At 46.1% G+C, this 17,470-nt stretch overlaps 1 long non-coding RNA gene across 1 annotated transcript in view; it reads right to left on the reverse strand.

Annotated features, from left to right (window-relative positions):
* LOC109307306 overlaps positions 1 to 15,730 on the reverse strand; it is a 73,897-nt gene extending 58,167 nt beyond the window's left edge. Inside the window, exon 1 of the long non-coding RNA XR_002100227.1 lies at positions 15,623 to 15,730. This is a non-coding gene — a long non-coding RNA (uncharacterized LOC109307306). The remainder of the gene's footprint in view (positions 1 to 15,622) is intronic.
* Positions 15,731 to 17,470: the final 1,740 nt, after the last annotated feature.

Genomic DNA, 17,470 nt, shown 5'->3' on the forward strand with positions numbered 1-17,470 from the left:
AACCCCCCCAAACGCCCCGAGATTTCAGCCCCAGCGGCTCTGCCCGGGGCAGGCCCCGCCCTGCTGCCCGAGCGGAGCGAGGCAGAAAGCGCGGCGCTCCGCGCGGCGCCGCCCCCGCGGCAGCAGGATGCGCAGGGACAGCAGTCGCAGCCCGGCCCCGCCCCGGCCCGGGCGCGTTGCACAATCGGCTCCGCCAGGAGGAACGAAGCCCTGGCCCGGCGCTGCCCCCAGCCCTTGTCGCCTCCCAGCGCAGCGCCGCTGCGAGACCCGCTGCCCTCGGCTCGTCCGCGGGGCCCCGCGCTCCTGCCCGGCCTGGCCCCGAGTGAGCGGCGTTGTGGGCGCCCGCCTTCGTGCCCTGCCTGTCCCTCGGGTCAGCCACGGCTACTCCGGGGCAGCCACTGCTGGGCCTCTCCGGTCCCAAGTCCCGCTTCTGCATCTCTAAGTGCGCCCACTCCTCGCCTTTTCTTTGCCCGGCGTTTGTTCCAGTCTGAGCTCCTCGTTCACCACCTTCCCCGTATCCCCAGCTCGAACCACGCAGGGAAAAACCCAAGGAAAAGGTACCCTGACAATCACAATCTCTTCGGCTTGTGCCTATGTTGTGCTTTTAGTCCTCTCATTTTCAGGCCCTCTCAGTGCACTGAGATGCTTCACCCCACCTCGGCCAGGAAGGAGCGGCTGCTTTGTCTGCCTCGGGTTGGAGTTGGGGGCTGCACACACCGGCTGCTGCTGCCAGGACAGGGCATGCGGTCTCTGCCGCTGCTCACGCCCTCTACACCCTGGCAGAGCTGCTGCACCTCCGTGTCCCCTGGCCAAGGAAACCCCCGTGCACAGGACTTCGAGAGAGAATGGAGAGCAGGGTACAAGGGCCCGGCAGCTCATCTCCAAGAACTCCAGCTGCTCCCAACTTCCCTTTCTCCTTCCAGCCATGGGCTATATTGGGGTGGACAAAGTCTGCCCTCCCCACCGCTGACTCCACTTCACAGCAGCCCCTGCTCTTGTCGCTGTGGCTGGTTTCCCTAGAAACCCCAAAAAAGCCAGGGCCAGGGTATCCATGGAGACCAACCCCAGCAGTGCTGGCAGGGCATGTGGCAGGGCAGGGAGCTGCTCCAGGCCCAGGATCTTACAGCGGTGACAGCGTGGTCCAGAGATGCAGCAGAGCTGCGATCTGCTGCCCATAGGCTCCAGGCAAGGGCGCACAGGCAGCCGATCACAGCTCTGCTGCGGCTCTGGACCACCCCATCGCTGCTGCACGATCCCAGCCCCGGCCCCAGAGCAGCTCCCCATGGAAACCTTGGCCTGTGCCATCAGGCTCTGCCACTTCTGGGATTTCCATGGAAACTAGCCACAGCAATGCAGACATGGGCTGCTGGGAAATGGAGTTTGCCACAGGCCCGATCTGCCATTTTGCTCACCCCTGCTCTATATGCCCGTTCTACTAAGATGACTCCAAAGCAGCAGTTGTTTCAAAAAGGGAGATCTAGGAGTCCTAGGAGAAGAGCAACTAAAGCCCTGCTTTGACTAATGCAGCATGCAACTAGAGACTTCAGAGATGGCATAATGCCTGGCAAATATTTGTCTTCACTTTGCCAATGCTTACTATGGATTGCTTCCATCAAAGGTGCAAGCATTGCTTCAGCTATAGCAGAATGTGCTCTTGTAAGCACCTGGGTCTATACCTTAGCCTATCCTAACAATCAGAGACACATTTGGTAAATGGTGGGTGGAAAAGACAACTCCTTCATTCTTCTCTGCTAAGGCCCACATATTAATCTCTTTTATAGTTTTAGATCCTTGTATTGTATCAGGAAGAATATCTTGTCCATTTTGCAAGCAAGCCTGTCTCACTGAGGTTTTCCTACTAGGACAGGGGCCAGCAACCTTTTCAAACCATGGGCTGGAACAACCTGGCTCTGGTCTGGTGCCAGCTGGGTGGCTTTGGAGGTGGATCAGAAGCAAGGGAAGTGCAAGGGGGGGATGTTGCCTGCACCTGTGTCAGAGCCAAGAAGCTGGGAGCTGTGCTGGAGCCAGCACCACTTTTCTAAACCCCTGGCTGAGCTGAAAGAGCAGCTTTCAGTTCTGGGGAGCTGTGCCAGAGACAGGCAGCTGGGAACTGCATCATCCATGCAGCTGCCATCACTCCCCCTGCCTGGGCACCTCCACCCAAGGGAGAGCTGTGGAGGAGCTGGGCAGCTGAAAACTGTGCCCACAATACTGCCAGTTCTCCATGCACCACTCCTTCCAGCTTTAGCTCAGACGCAACTGAAAGCTTCCACGCCCCAGATCCATCCCCCACCAGCTGGGGAGCAGGAGGTGGGGAGAAGCAGCAGCAATGCAGGCACAGCCTTGCTGCCCAGCACAGGTGCAGGCAAAGCAGAGTCTTCCAGCTGGGCAGGCCAGATCCAGTGGCTTTGTGGACCGGATACAGCTTGTAAGTCATGTGTTACCAATACCTGGTGTAGTGAGAAGTAGGACCATTCACTCTACCTCCAAGAGCCATTCATTGTCCAGGCTGTGCGATATAAGGAGCTTCAGGGAGGATAGTGGTCCTGAATTTGCAGAAGGAGGTGCTTTGGTTCATGACAGATGACTATAGGAGGCATGCCAGGAGACAGATGACTACAGGAGGCATTCTGCATCAGTTTGTTTGTTTTCTTCTCTTTCCTATTCTTTCAAAATACCGGCTGCCAATGGGCATTAACCCCACTGACTTCAAAAAAAAGATGTGGACATACTGGAAAGAGTCCAGCAGAAAGCAACAAAAATGGCTAGAGGGTGACATGAAAAAACTAGGATTAGTCTGAAGAAGAAAGAAGGGGGAATCTGAAAATAGTTTCAAATACCCAAAGGGCAATTATAAAAAGGATGGAGATAGACTTTCCTGTGGCTACAGGGGACAAGAACAGGAGCAATAACCTCAGACTCCAACAGAGGAAGTATGGAGATTAGAAAGAACTTTTTAACTATGAGGGCGGCCAAACATTAGAACCGGCTCCCTAAAGAAGTAATGGAATCTCCACCCTCCGAAATCGTCAAGGGCAGGCGAGACAGATATTTGATTGGGATGGTTTGCTTGTGGATGATCCTGCCTTGAGCAGAGAGCTGCACCAAGTGACCTCCCATGGACTCTTCCAGCCCCACCTTCCTATGATCCTATGACATAACTAAGAGAACTACCTAAACTTTCTAAGTAGTAAAGAGTTTTCTGCAATCTGTAGCTGACAGCACAAATTCTGCCTCAAGCCAAGAGAAGCTGAGGCACAGTAGGTGTACACCACTTCTCTGCTCTTTGGGCAAGACATAAGGACAGGCAGGGCCCAGGAGCTAGAGCATGAAATGCACACACAACTACTGTAGAACATACACAAAGACAGTCGTTCAAAGGAGAACTGGTTTGGTTTTATTACTTGTTTTTTAAAACAAAGACAAACCAAAATTCTCATGTGTTTGCATCAGTTTAGGAGCCAAATCTTGGTACACAAGCTTTCCCTGTAGTTCTTGCCATTCATAAATACACTCCTGGATTCCTTAATCTCAAGACTCTTATTTCAAATTTTATTTGAACCCTCCTCTCCATCAAACTCTTCTGTTCTCTTCCCTACTCCATTTTAATCAATGGGTAACTGCTTTGTGTAAATAAATCAAAACATAATGTCTTACTTATATAACTCCCCACTGCAATAAGTGAAATACAGGTTTCCCTCAATTTCTGCAGTAGATGCGTTCCCAGGGAGCAGCACATAAATCAAATTCGCATAAAGCGAACCCATTTTACAATGAAACAGATAGGGATGCTTTCTCAGGGCAGTGAAGGAGGGAGGGAGTGAGGCTGGGGCTAGGAAAGAGATGAGGAAAGGGGCATGGTGGCTGCAAGCAGGCGGCATCTGCCCCTCCCGGGGCTGCAGCAGGGGCAGCACCCAGCTCTTCATGATGCTCGGGGTGGGCAGCAGCCCCACTCACCCCACCAAAAGCGCAGGCCTAAACCTGCCACAGCCACTATCCCCAGCCTGCTCTCATCCTGCTGCTGGCGGCTGCCCACCCCTGCTGCAGCCCTGGGAGTGGGAGGCGCTGCTAGCTTGCAGCCGCTGGGCAGCACTGTGCCCCAAGCCCTGCAAGGCTCTGCTTCCTCCGGGGCCCCATGCCCCAAACCCCGCAGCATGGCAGAGCCCAGCGGCTGCAAACAGGCAGCATCCACCACTCCCAGGGCTTCAGCAGCAGAGGGCAGCCTCCTGCAGCAGGACAAAAGCAGGCTGGGGACAGAGGAGCCCAGCAGCTGCTGGCAGCTGAGGCACCGTGGGCACCATACCCCAAACCTCCTGGCGTGGCAGAGCCTGGAAGCTACAAGCAGACTCAGCAGCCCCACTCACCCTACCCCGAGCACTAGGAAGAGCCTGGTACAGCCGCCAGCCCAAGCCTGCAGCCCGAGCTCTTGTCTGGCTGCAGGCAGCTTCCTGCCCCTGCTGCAGCCCCTGCTGCAGCCCTGGGAGCTGCCTCCTTATAGCTGCTGGGCTTCACCATGCCGGGGGTTCAGGGCACAGTGCTGCCTAGCGGCTGCATGCCGCTGCCAGGGCTGCAGCACATGGGCAGTTACCTGCAGCAGGATGACAGCAAGCTGGGGCCAGCACCCACTGCAAACTCAGGCCAACAGCAGCACCAGGCTCTTCAAGGGCAGGTGAGTGGGGCCTGGCCGCACCGCCCTTTCCCCTCCCCTCCCCTCACAAACTCAGACTTACCTGCTTGGGGAAGGGCAGAGCACACCTATCCTGATCGCATAAGATCAGTCTATGCCAATCACATATATGTGAATTTACCTTGCATATAATGAATTTCAGGTACAAAAGGGTCATCACATAAGAGTAGATTTACATAAATTGAACTCGCATAAATCAACAGAAACCTGTACACAATACTAACTCTGCAAAACCAGTGTATTTCACATAGCTAGCACAAGGATCACTAAATAAGAAGTACATATATTCAACTTCTTTGAGCTCTCATTCCAACTTTTTTTCCCTTTATTCCTTTCCCTGCTTTCTCAGGTCCTCTCAACACTGAGAAGGTTTTTCATATTTGTCCTAGTGTAACTGCATCAGAAAATTTATCTGAAACACATCCAGACCTCCAGTGCTTCAGGCATGAAACAAGCCATCTCCAAATGACAGTGTCCTTTACAAAACTGCCTGCCTCCTTATCTTCTTTGGGAGATAGTGACTTGGTTTGGGATTTTTGTGTTCCCGCCCCCATCAAAAACGCTTCTATTTCTGTTTTGTTTACTGTGTAACAACCGGTACTAACAATTGCTATACAGGTGTAAGAACGGATTTTGTAATATAAATAAAGCCATTTTAGGAGACAGAAGTGAAGAAACATTTCATTTCCAGTGAAAGGAATGACATTCCAAAAGTATTTTATAAAAGTAACACTAATTCAAAAGCAAGTTTCAGCATGTAAAAACTCTCAGATCTCTCTCTCTGCAAGGCCCCAACCAACATTAGTGACTTCACAATCAAGTTCTAAATGCAGTCCCTCTCTCTCACTCCATGAAAAATTTATACCAGTGATTCTCAACCAGGGTGCTCAGGTCCCCTGGGGTGCCATAAGACCCTTTCAGGAGTACCATGCAATGTTAGCATAATTAGATTTACAAACATGATTGGAAGATAAACCCAAAGATTTCAAAGAGGAATATACAGTGTCAAATACATTCCGTCTGTTGTGGTCTTTCTGAGTTCTTCGCAATAGAAGAACCGCTCTATTATTTTTATGTAGTCAAAAAATAAATGAAAAGTAAGAGCTGGCTTTTTCCGAGGGTTGCCTTGAGCCTAACAAAGTTGAGAACCACCGATTTACACAGACAAGGAAAACCGACTGTCCAGAGGAAGCAATAAAACTATTATAAATACACTTACCAAATGCATAGCATAAGCAAACCAGAACAACACCCACTCTTCATCACTCTGATGTATGATGCATGTATACTCTGTAATTTGGTGATCTGCATACTTTGTGAACCAAGCTCACCATGCATATCAGGAACTCCCTGGAAGTCTCTGTTACCGAGGGCTAGCTTCTGTGTGACAACCTTCTACTCCCCTCTATTTCAAGGACTTTCAGCAACTCCCTCCCCCATATTGAGGGCTCTACATACACTCCTTTTCCCCTTCCACCCTGTATCAGAGTTCTCAATTTCCTCTCATATCAGTAGTGAAATTGGCAAGCATACTGTGCTGCCTGAGACAGGCTGCTCCTAAACTGAAAACAGCATAGCTGCATTTGAACATCACTTTGGATAATCTAATTAGTATTGCTGATTCACATGCCAATTAGCCTTCCTTAGGCACTGCTCAGACACAACTACACTAATTCCAGTTTAGGAGACAGCCAGTGTAAAGCAGTATGGAATGCTCAATGGTACCATTGCCAGGAACAGTAAGTTGGTCATATAAGCATGGTCAGCAATAACTAAGACATTCAGGGTGCTAACAGGATAAACCATGCTACAAGTCTGAGTAGAGCTGAGAAGTGTGGTACTTTTATGTTGGAAGGTTTTTAACATCCATTATTAACTGGTTCAGTGACTTAGAGACAATTACTATGGTGGTATCGGGTGCTAGCTCTGCGAACCTGATGCCAGGGGATGCTTATTTTCCTTCTTGCTTTGTTACCATGCTACATCTAAACAGAACAAGACTGGCTGAATGCAAGGCCCTGGTCAACAAGCAGATAGTTTTCAGACAAATGCATCATTTTCAGTTATGAAGCTGATAAAAAAAAAAAAAAAAACAAACAAGGTGCCCATGAGAGGGACATCCCAGGCCTATTCTCCAGAGTTTTGCTGGCATAACTGTGCATGTGAGAAAGATAACACCCTTTTACAAACACCTCTGAGGAGGCTGTTGAGTGCGACAGAGGAAGGCTTTTTTGGCTTAGCTTATGCCATTTGTAAAGTTGGTGTAGCTGTGCTGGCAGAAAAACTCTATCTCCACAAAGGAGACTCTCCCAGCAGAGCCAGACTGGCGGCAACTCCGCTACAGCTAACAACCCTTAAGTTCTGAGCTCTGCAACCCTCTGTTTATACACAGAAGAAACAGAGGAGTAGCAGCACTTCCTGTTTCTTCACATTGCCTCAACAGTATTTTGACCAAGACATACCTACACAGTTGCACTTGTTTAACTGAATGTGCAATTTTAAACTAAACTAATGTAGTTAAACAAGTGCAAAATGCCAAGTTGACACCTAATTCAGTTTAAACCTGACAGATTTAGCTTGCATCAGTAAATTTACAGGCACAAGCTAAACAAATATAATCTGTTTTAAATCAATGTGTATATCGACACGTGGGCTTGCATTACCTTAACTCAGTTTGGGTTTTTTAATGTTTTTAAAACCCTAAAACCTTGCAGGTTTAGATTACTCCTAAGACAGTGGCCCCTTATCTCCAATGATGATGTTAGTTCAGTCCAAAGACCAAAACTTCCCCTTACAGAATGGCAAGATCTAACCATTTGTGATTTAGTTCTAGATTTATCCACATATCCTGCCAGATTCTCATTGGCCATATTAGATTCTGAGTTCATTTTTTTTAATGGTGTGCCTATCTTTATTATATACTATTCTTGTGTTTCAGTAACTCAGGATTGATTTGCAGACAAGCACTGAACTGATTTCACAGAGACTTATTAAAAAAATTAGTTAAACCAATGAAAGGCCCTCACATGGACATATTAAATTTAACAGTTCCTTAAAATGATCGCTCCTGATGCAGACGCAATTAATCCCTTATCAAATTCATCACACAAGTTTAAGTGTCCTTACACTCTTTTAGCAGCTTCCACTGTAAGTGAAATTAAGTACATGACTTGTGTAACACAATTCAGTGTGTATGCCTCTACATCCCCCATTCCCTTCCTTCAAATATGAAATGGATTATTTTTGCAGTGGGAAAGGGAAAGGAGACAGGGAAGTAGGAGAAACAGTACTGTCAAGCCCATCCTGTCTTCCACTACTATCTATGCAATTTAGTTGCATGAAATAAGTCTGATACAGATGATTTTGCAAGTTTTATAAATGAGCAAAAAATGTCATATCCCTTGTTTTAGTCCTTTTAAATTGAGACAGATTAGGATTTTTTTTTCCATGAAAATTTCTGGAAGGAAGAACTCTGCATGCAGATTTCTGGTTTTGTATTTTTAAATCACAATTAGATTAAGCATTAAGATGGGTTTCTCTGTGTATGTTTGATTAAGTCTATTGCTAATCCATGCAGAACTTATTTGCAGCCATACAAATGAGAAAAATAAGCAAACAGGAAAGGCAGTGAACCACTTTTCACTCCTTTTTGCATACAAACTATCAGACCCAAATAATTTTTACTCTCCTTTTAGACAATTTGTGCAAAACTAGACTGAGTGTATAGTGAATATTTTCTAATCATTCACCACAATTTGCATTACCATAGTAGATTTATATTGACTAGCCAAAGAGAGAAACATTTGTCAAAAAGTAATGTCAATAGAAGGCACTGTAAGCAGGACAAAATGGTCTATTAACATTTTTGTACAATACACTGAAATGCACAGCGGAAACCTCTCAAACTGACCACATATTTGCTAATCAATGTACTCAATGTAGACAATCTACAAGCAGTTCTCAACCCACTGTTTATTAACATAAATATCTGATAAAATACCCAAAAGCTATGTTCAAGGACTCCTCTGAGCTATCAACCCTCCTCTTCCTTTGAGACACTGACATTTACAAACTCACATTGCTCACACACATACCTTGTTTTAGTAGGTCTGCACAAGCAATCTTCCAATCATTTATTTGTTTTGCTCCAAGTCTATTACTCCCAATCCAGCTCCACTTCCGACTAATGTAAAATCTCCCCTTTAACTCCATCCCTGGAAAATAGCTGTTATATACAGTACAGCTGACATACAAGCATGCATGTGCGCATGTGATTCATTTTCTATTTATTACCATAAATTTGCTACATAAAACTTTCCCGTCACTGCAGAAGTCATTCAAGGTACATCCTTAAAGCAACAAAATCGAATCAAAACAATAATGCTGACTCAACACTACTGCGGCTGAGCATGTAAAAGTGCAGCCATTACTCAAGCTTGGAAACAGTAGCAGGAGGTCAGCCAAGGCTAGGGCAGAGATACCAAAAGCAATTAGAAGCCTGTCCTAATGCTGGCCTGCAAATATCAGAAAAGGGAAAGAGACAATTGTCTGTGGGCTTGTTTTGGTTTGGGAATTTTTTGCTTCTTTATGTTAGCAGAAAAAGGCCCATTTTTTTTGTTTTGCTTTTTCCCCCCTCTGCTTGTTTCTTTACATAAGAAAGCTAGGTCTCAATAGACTTAAGAAGTGACAGAAAATATCACTAAGGCCTTGGACAGATGTGCTGTCTGAAGCGCTCAAAGGCTAGGGCCAGAAGTTACATATAAAGCAGTTTAAGTCATCAGAAACTGGTTTAAACCTGTAACAAAACAGAAGCACATAAACCAGTTTCAAAATGGCTGAAACTGATTTAAGATAAACCTGGTTGAATGCAGCATCAGATTTAACTGATTTGGGTCAAACAGGTTTATGAAACTTCTGTCCCAGGCCCCTTCCTGGTTCAAGTTAAATCAGTCCCCCAGCATTCTAGCATGCTTTCCAGCCCTGGACTGGGCTGTGCTGTCTGCTGCAGCAGAGAAGGGTTGGGGATGGGGGAGAGGCAGGGACTGCCACCCAGGCAAACCACAGCAGGGGTCTGGGGCCAGGGAGTGGAGTTCCCTTCTGGAGTACAGAACTGCCCTGCTGAAAACTTACTGCTGGCTGCGACTGTGGACTACAAATCCCAGAGGCAACTGGAAGCAGGAAAAGGAAAGTGATGAGCAACCCTGCAGAGTTCTGCTGCTATGGTTCTGGACTAAAAATCCCAGAGACCTCAGAGGCATCAGGAAGAGGAAGCAAACACACATCCCAGGCTGGCCAGAAAACCATGCTCTAGCACCCTACCCACCCCCACCTGGCTTCTGGCCTGAGCCACTGCAGGTATGTGTCTGCATTTCCTGAATCAAAAATGAATGTCTGTCCAGTTGTTTCTCTTAAACTAACTTGCAAAGACTGAACTGATTCAGCCCTTGGCTTTTTGACTGTCTGTACTTGGATACCTTTGAAGCACTCCAAACAGCAAGAAAACAGATGTTCATGGTTAAAGTAGCACTTAAAAAATCAACCCTCAAAAGGATGAACATCTCTGAAATGCTTAAATTTCGAAGGATTTCTGGAAATGTCTTCATGCTTCAGTGGTCCTCCTGCATCCCACATTGCTCTATCCCACTCTAACCCATCACTGACAGCCAATGAGCACTTTCCTGTGCACTGTGCTATCCTTGGTAACCTCTGGAGCAGTGATTCTCAACCATAATGCCACAATACACTGGGTACCCTGAGATCCTTTTAAGGATGCCATGGGGTGGCATACAATGTTAGCACTGATAGGTGTGCAAACATGAGTCACAAGATAAAACCCAAGATTTCAAATGGGAATCTGCAGTGTTAAAATTAAGTGAAAACTAAGAGCTGGCATTTTCTGAGGGGTGCCTCAAACCTAAAAGGGTTGAGAGCCACTATTTTGGAGGCTTAAAGCCAGAATGCATACAGGGAGAACAGTGACACTGCCTCTGCTGCCATTCTGAAGCACTTGAGTAGCAAAAGAGGAAGGTGCACACATCTGTACAGTGCTGAAACACACTGAATGTGAAGGGCTCCAGGATTCAGAGCCCAGATTTTGAATGCATGTCCAGCCATATCCTGGGACAGTGGAAACCTGAGCAAGTCAGACCACTTTCAGTGAGACTGCTTAAAACTTTTGTTGAGCTTTTTGTGCATGCTCTTTAATTCCAATGCATGACAAACAACTGGAAGAGAAGCTCTTTGGTAAAATATATATATTTCAAACACCCACTTCCCCACTGAATCAGGGCCAAAAAGTTTCCTATATCAGTTTCGCTATCTTCCAAGGGACAAGTGACAGAGGAGAACCAAGTGTAACCAACACCTACAGCATAAGAAAAAAAAACAAAGTTGCAAGAGGAAAATGAAAACATAAAACTAGAACACTTCAGCCTTCTAAGCCCTCTTTATAACAACAAGCAGTAAGAAAGGTCACAAAGGACATGTCTACAATGTCTCCATTATGCATCCAGAACTGATACCATCAAGCATTCTCTTCCCACTCACTCCCACTCATGAACCCAAATCTGGGAATGATGTAGGATGCCGGCTTAGAAGTAGCCCGAGTAGATTCTACAAGTATGTTAGCGACAAGAGGAAGATCAGGAAAGTGTGGGTCCCTTACCGAATGGGGGAGGTAACCTAGTGACAGATGAGGCGGAAAAGGTACTCAATGCCTTTTTTACCTCAGTCTTCACAGGCAAGGTCAGCTCGCAGACTACTGCACCTGGCAGCACAGTTTGGGGAGGAGGTGAGCAGCCCTCAGTGGCAAAAGAAGTTAAGAAGTATTTAGAAAAGACGGACGTATACAAACCCATGGGCCTGGACACAAGGCGCCCAAGGGTGCTGAAGGAGTTGGCCAATGTGATTGCAGAGCCGCTGGGTTTTATCTTTGAAAACTTGTGGCAATTGGGAGGTCCTGGACAGTTGGAAAAGGGCAAATACAGTGTCCATCTTTAAAAAAGGGAAGAGGGAGGATCTAGGGAACTACACACTAGACAGCCTCACCTCAGTCCCTTGAAAAATCATGGAGCAGGTCCTCAAGGAAACCATTTCTAAGCACTTGGAAAAGAACGGTATCAGGAACAGTCAGCATGAATTCACCAAAGGCAAGTCATGCCTGACCAATCTGATTGCCTTATATGACAAAATGACTGGTTCTACGGATGCAGGGAGAGCAATGGACATGATATACCTTAACTAGCAAGGCTTTGTCTACCACAACACTCTTGCAAGCAAACCAAGGAGTATGGGTTGGATGAATCAACTGTAAGTTGAATAGAAAAATGACCGGATCATCAGGCTCAAGGCGTAGTAATTAGAGGTGTACCTATAGAGATTTTTAGGGCCAATACCAATAGTTGATTTTTAAGGAGGCATATCAGCCAATACCAATCCAACTTCTGACACCAGTCTGGCAGCTTGAAGAGCAGTGTCCAGCTGGTAAGTCTGTTGTCGTGGAAGGGGAAAAGGAAGGGAAGGGGCCTGGGGTTGCAGATCAAGGTTCCCATGGTGAGGGAAGGAGTGGGGCTGGGACAAGCGCTGCCCAGCCAGAGTGGGTCAGGCACAGGACGGAGCTGCAGCTCGTCCAGGGGGTGCAGAGGTAGCTCCCACTGCTGCGCACCACTCATCCAGGAGTTGCTTGTCCGCTGCTCACCTGCTCATCTGGCAGCTCCTGCTGCTGCTCCCACCACTCGTCCAGGAGGGGTGGTGGGGGGCATGTGTGCCCCCAGATCTGTGCAGGGTGGGCAAGCCAGAACTGCACCAGGCTGTGCCTGGGGCAGGCAGTGCAGCCGCTAGAGCAAGGCTATGGGAGGTGGGGAGCTATGGTAAATTTTGGGGTGGCTGCAGTCCCCCCAACCCACCCTCGTAGCACCACTGTCACACAGCACAGCTCTGGCCCCACCTACCCCACACAGATCTGGGGGCACATATCCAGGAGGGCATGTGGGGGACAAGCGAGCAGTGGCAGGAGTCACCGGACAAGCAGGCAAGCACCAGATGAGCCACTGGACAAGTGGCTTACAGACAAGAAATGACAGAAGCTGCACCCCCATCCCCCCCAGTGCACCCTGAATGAGCCATGGCTCCATCCTGCACCCACCCCGCCCCAGCTGGGCAGAGCTTGCCCCAGTTCCATCCCCGCTCCCTCCCTTACCACAGGAGCCTTGATCTGTCCCCCTATGCCCCTTCCCTCCCCACACTCCCCTTCCATGACAACAGACTTACCAGCTGAATACTACTCTTCAAGCTGCCGGGTTGTGCTCCTCACCGCTTACGCGCTGCATACAACTGCACACACATGGGCCATTTATCGGCCATATGAGGCCTATTTCTGATACAATTTTCTTTTTACCAGTGCTGATCCAATATTGGACCAATATATCTGTCGGTGCACCTCTAATAGTAACCAATGGCTTGATGTCTAGCTGGCAGTTGGTATCAAGTGGAGTGCCCCAGGGGTCAGTCCTGGGGCTGCTTTTATTCAATATCTTTATCAATGATCTGGAAGATGGGAAGGAGTGCACCTTCAGCAAGTTTGCAGGTGATACCAAGCTGAGGGGACTAGCAGAAATGCTGGAGGGCTAGGATTCAGAGACCTATACAAATTGGAGGATTGGACCAAAAGAGCTCTCATAAAGTTCAATAACGACAAGTGCAAAGTTCTGCACTTAGGACAGAACAATCCCATGCATCTGTACAGGCTGGAGACTTTAGTGTCTTAGAGCAGAGGTGCTGAATTTTCTAGCTCCATGGACTGAACAAGTGGTAGAGGGTCAGTTTGCAGGACAGAATGTGCAGGCAGGGATGGTCTACACACCAGATCCATCATGGAACTGGGCTGGCAAATATGACCACAGAGCGAACTCATACATGCCAAATGCAGCTGGAGAGCAACCCCATAAAAGCTGAATCTGGCCTCAGAGAGACCTCATGCATATTAGCCTGGCCCCGTGCATTAGTGTCACCCAGCACACATCACCATGTTATCTAGCCCACAGGTCTCCTGATGGGTCTGCAAATTTAATGGTAGGGGAGCCATGGCAGCCTTAATCACTACAGCTTCCACAGCTGTGGCAAGTAACACTGCCACCACTCCCCCACTGCCTAATTTTCCCACCCATGGAATGCTCCACAAGCCAGATGACATGGCTCTTCAGGCCAGCTTGGGGGGGTAAGCTCAAGTAGAAAGAGTAAAAACAGTTTTAAGTGCATCAAACCATGTTTGCATAGCCTCATTTATACAGATAGTAAAGGTGGCAAAGAGTGAAATGAGAGAAGAGTAAAGTGAAACAATCTCTTTGAGCACTGACAGTAAGCAGGTCCTTGATGAAGAGATACCTCTTTAATAATATCATCTCTTCCTTTCCTTAACATTGAATAAAATCGGTTTCTTATTTTTTGGGTTCTGAAAAACAAAGTCTATCCTTCAGAGCGTCTTTTCAGGCCAGAGAGATGCCAGGTGTGGGTCCTCAAAGAATCTTCTTTGGATATTTTTGTGAAGGAAAAGAGAAACCAGTTTGGAAGACTATAACAATATAGTCACCAAAACGAAGATACGTCAAAAGAGCTTTGGTGCTTTTCATGGAAGAAGCTTTGAGCTGTAGACAAAGATTGAGTTAAAATTAATGATGTGGAAATGCGTGCTGCTGACTGCTAGAAAGTGCCAACTTGACTTGTGATGCAGCCTGCTCTTTAAAATGCCAAAAAAACAACAAGATGATTCTCAACAAGCTAAAGGTTGGGAAAGCTAGCTTTTCTTTACTAAATTTGTTTGGAGTCTCAACAGAAGTAGTCACTGATTGCAAAGCACACCTCCCCCCCCCACCTGCCCCTCAACTGTTTAGCAGACAGCTTCCTCCATTTTGCTCAAAACAGGAGACTATGAGTCAAAGGCATCCCTAATGTAACTCTGAAAGACTGGAGAGAGTTACACCACAGAAAGTAAGAAGCATTTGTCACCATGACTAAATTGTGGCACATATTCATTTAAAAAGACTAATTACAACTGACTTTTCTGAACCTAGTGCTGGAGGCCATTATCTTGTTGGAAAACTGTCATTTATGCTATGACAACACAGGAGCAACTTAAAAGTCCACTTTTGCAAACACACTAACAAATGTAAGTCCCCGAAAACTAAGCACTATGGCCAATAGCAAGTAATTTTGGGATCCAGTCCTAAACAGCTGATCCAAGAAAGATTTATAAATGTAAACAGCCTTATGAGACTGTATATGTACAAAATTACTCATGTGCATGTCTTTGCAGTATTGGGTCCAAAGACTGTGACCCACTTTTCAGCCTGCCTTACTACTGATTTTAATTAACAAAATACCTCTATGGACTTTAAAGTTGAGTTTATGTACAAAAGTTTCTGGGAGCATTTTTTAAAGCTGTGTTCAGATGTAACCCACTGCAGTTTCTGGTATTGTGAACAGCAAAATCAGGAAGTGAAATTAAGAACAAAAGCAAAACCAAGGTGTTTCAATGTTGAAATAAACAGCAAAATGTAAACAGCAGAAATGCTGTTTTCTAAATGTTAGCATTTGGGTTCCTTACTGGTGATGCTAATAGCAGTTGAGGTTTGTAAAGTGGTGTTACATAAAGTGGTATGATGACAAGGAACATTTTTTGAAAAAAAATCAAAACAAACAAACAAAAAAAGGCTGTTCCTTTGTCAGGAAGAAGAAAACCTTATCAATTTAGCATTTTACATTGGAAACACTTTGAACAAGTAATTTAAGTTTTTCTTTTGTTTGTATGCAGCTTGGAAACCAATCTAGAGCCACTGGGATCCTATACTGCTTGTTTCACAAGCAATGCCATTTTTCAGCAAAATGGCTGTCAGCAAGCCCTAGTTTCTAGTTAAATGCCTTCATCCTCACAATACTCACTAATCCATGGCGATTAGCCAGTGTCCTGTGGATCAGTGTGCTTTGGATTAAAACCAAGACATTCCCTTGTGGCTAGCAGAGGTGCAGTAACAGGAAGACTGACTGCTTGAAAGCACTGGGATAAGGTGCTGACTCAGCACTTTTGAACCCACCCACTACCCTACAGCAAAAGGAGGAAATGACACAGCAACTGATGCTAGCAGGAGAGAGTAAAGATCAGCTAGTGACACAGACTCCAATCAAAAAATGAAATCAATTTCTCCTGACTTCAGTAGATCCTGGATGAGGCTCATAATACAGCAAGGGGAGGACTAGTTTATTCAAGGTTACAGTATGTATCATTTCTTCTGATAACTGCCTTATGTTTGATTTCTTACTCTCCTGCTGCTGGGAAGAATCTTTAGAAGCACGTCCCCAACACCCTATGCATTTCCTGACTTCCCCAAAATGGAATTAGGAGAGATATGCCAACTTTTGCATCCTGTGTATGGCCATCTCCTGGATATTACCTACTTCTAATAGAAAGGCTCTCCCAGAGTGATAGGAAATTGAACTTGATGTGCCCTCAGTAATGTTGGCATTTTCAAAGTTGCATGCGTCATGCAGGAGGATGTTTAGCAGGACTAAGGAGTGGGAAATAATGGAAGAATTAGACTTGGAACGTTCAGATGACTTAAGTGATACAATGGATATTTAAGCTTTGTGTTACTTAGCTCTTAACATGAGCACTGCTGAGACTCGTTCTTATTAATATTATCCTCATGAGGTAGCAGCAAGCAGTGTTATTATTAGTGCTGTTGCTTTAAAATATCTCCTCCCTGTCTGAACATGTTGCAGTCTGAACATGTTGCCCCACTTAATGAGCTTTAGAACTGGAACCATATATGTAAAATTTAAGCCTGGATTTATGAAATAATCCTTTCTTGTATTTTTCCCCCCATCCTCCAACTTAGCCTGTATTGTCACGGTAAATTCTGGCTCCTTATCAAAGCAATCTTGATAGCAGGTAACAGTATCTGTTTAGAAGTTCTTTTTTTTGTCCTGCATGGAAGACAGTTACCTGCAGTCTGATATCCAAGATGAAGGCAAAGCACTGGATGATTTTTAATATCAACATTTACATCTTCTGCACTGCCTTTGAGACATTTGCTTCACACCACAGAAACAAAGAGAGAGAGTAACTAGTCCTAGGCCAAGACCCTGTAAATCAAATTTAACTCAATAACCAAAGGTTTACGGCCAAGATATAAATTGCTGAGAATTGATATAATTCATGATATCTCACTGCTGGCCTCAGAACAAGACTGGCTGTACCGATCCAAGACTGCAACAATGAATGAATAAACATAACCCCAATTGCTGCTTACTGCTGAAGCCCAGGGACACAGTGTGCAGAGACCCACAGTTAACAGAAAAACAGCTAATGGATTTGCAAAAACAACCATCGAACTTATAAGGTAAGAGAGACAAAACTTAAGGGCTTAAGTTTTCCAGAAACTCAGTGCTTCCTCTCCCTCCCTCCACCTCACAGGGCACTGCAGTCCTCTATCCCATGGTTCACAGTTCCCCTTCAGATTCAAAGAACAGGGAGGAAACTGAAATTACATGACAGTGTATTATGGCTGAAAGATATAATGCTGTTTGAATGGCAAAAAAGGAAACGTCCATACATAAAAACCCCACCACTGACAATGGTCATCAGCAACAGGGACCCTAAACCAGTGCTGAAAATGGTTTAGCTGCTCCTATACCCATTTTCAGCCCTGTGACAGAAAATAGTCCTGAGACTTAGTTCTCTCAAACAATAGGTCAATTTGCCACAGCTGCTTACACCAGAGTAAGCCATAC

This window comes from Crocodylus porosus, unplaced genomic scaffold (genome assembly GCF_001723895.1).
Source record: "Crocodylus porosus isolate Cpor-Errol unplaced genomic scaffold, CroPor_comp1, whole genome shotgun sequence".
NCBI classification, from domain to species: domain Eukaryota; kingdom Metazoa; phylum Chordata; order Crocodylia; family Crocodylidae; genus Crocodylus; species Crocodylus porosus.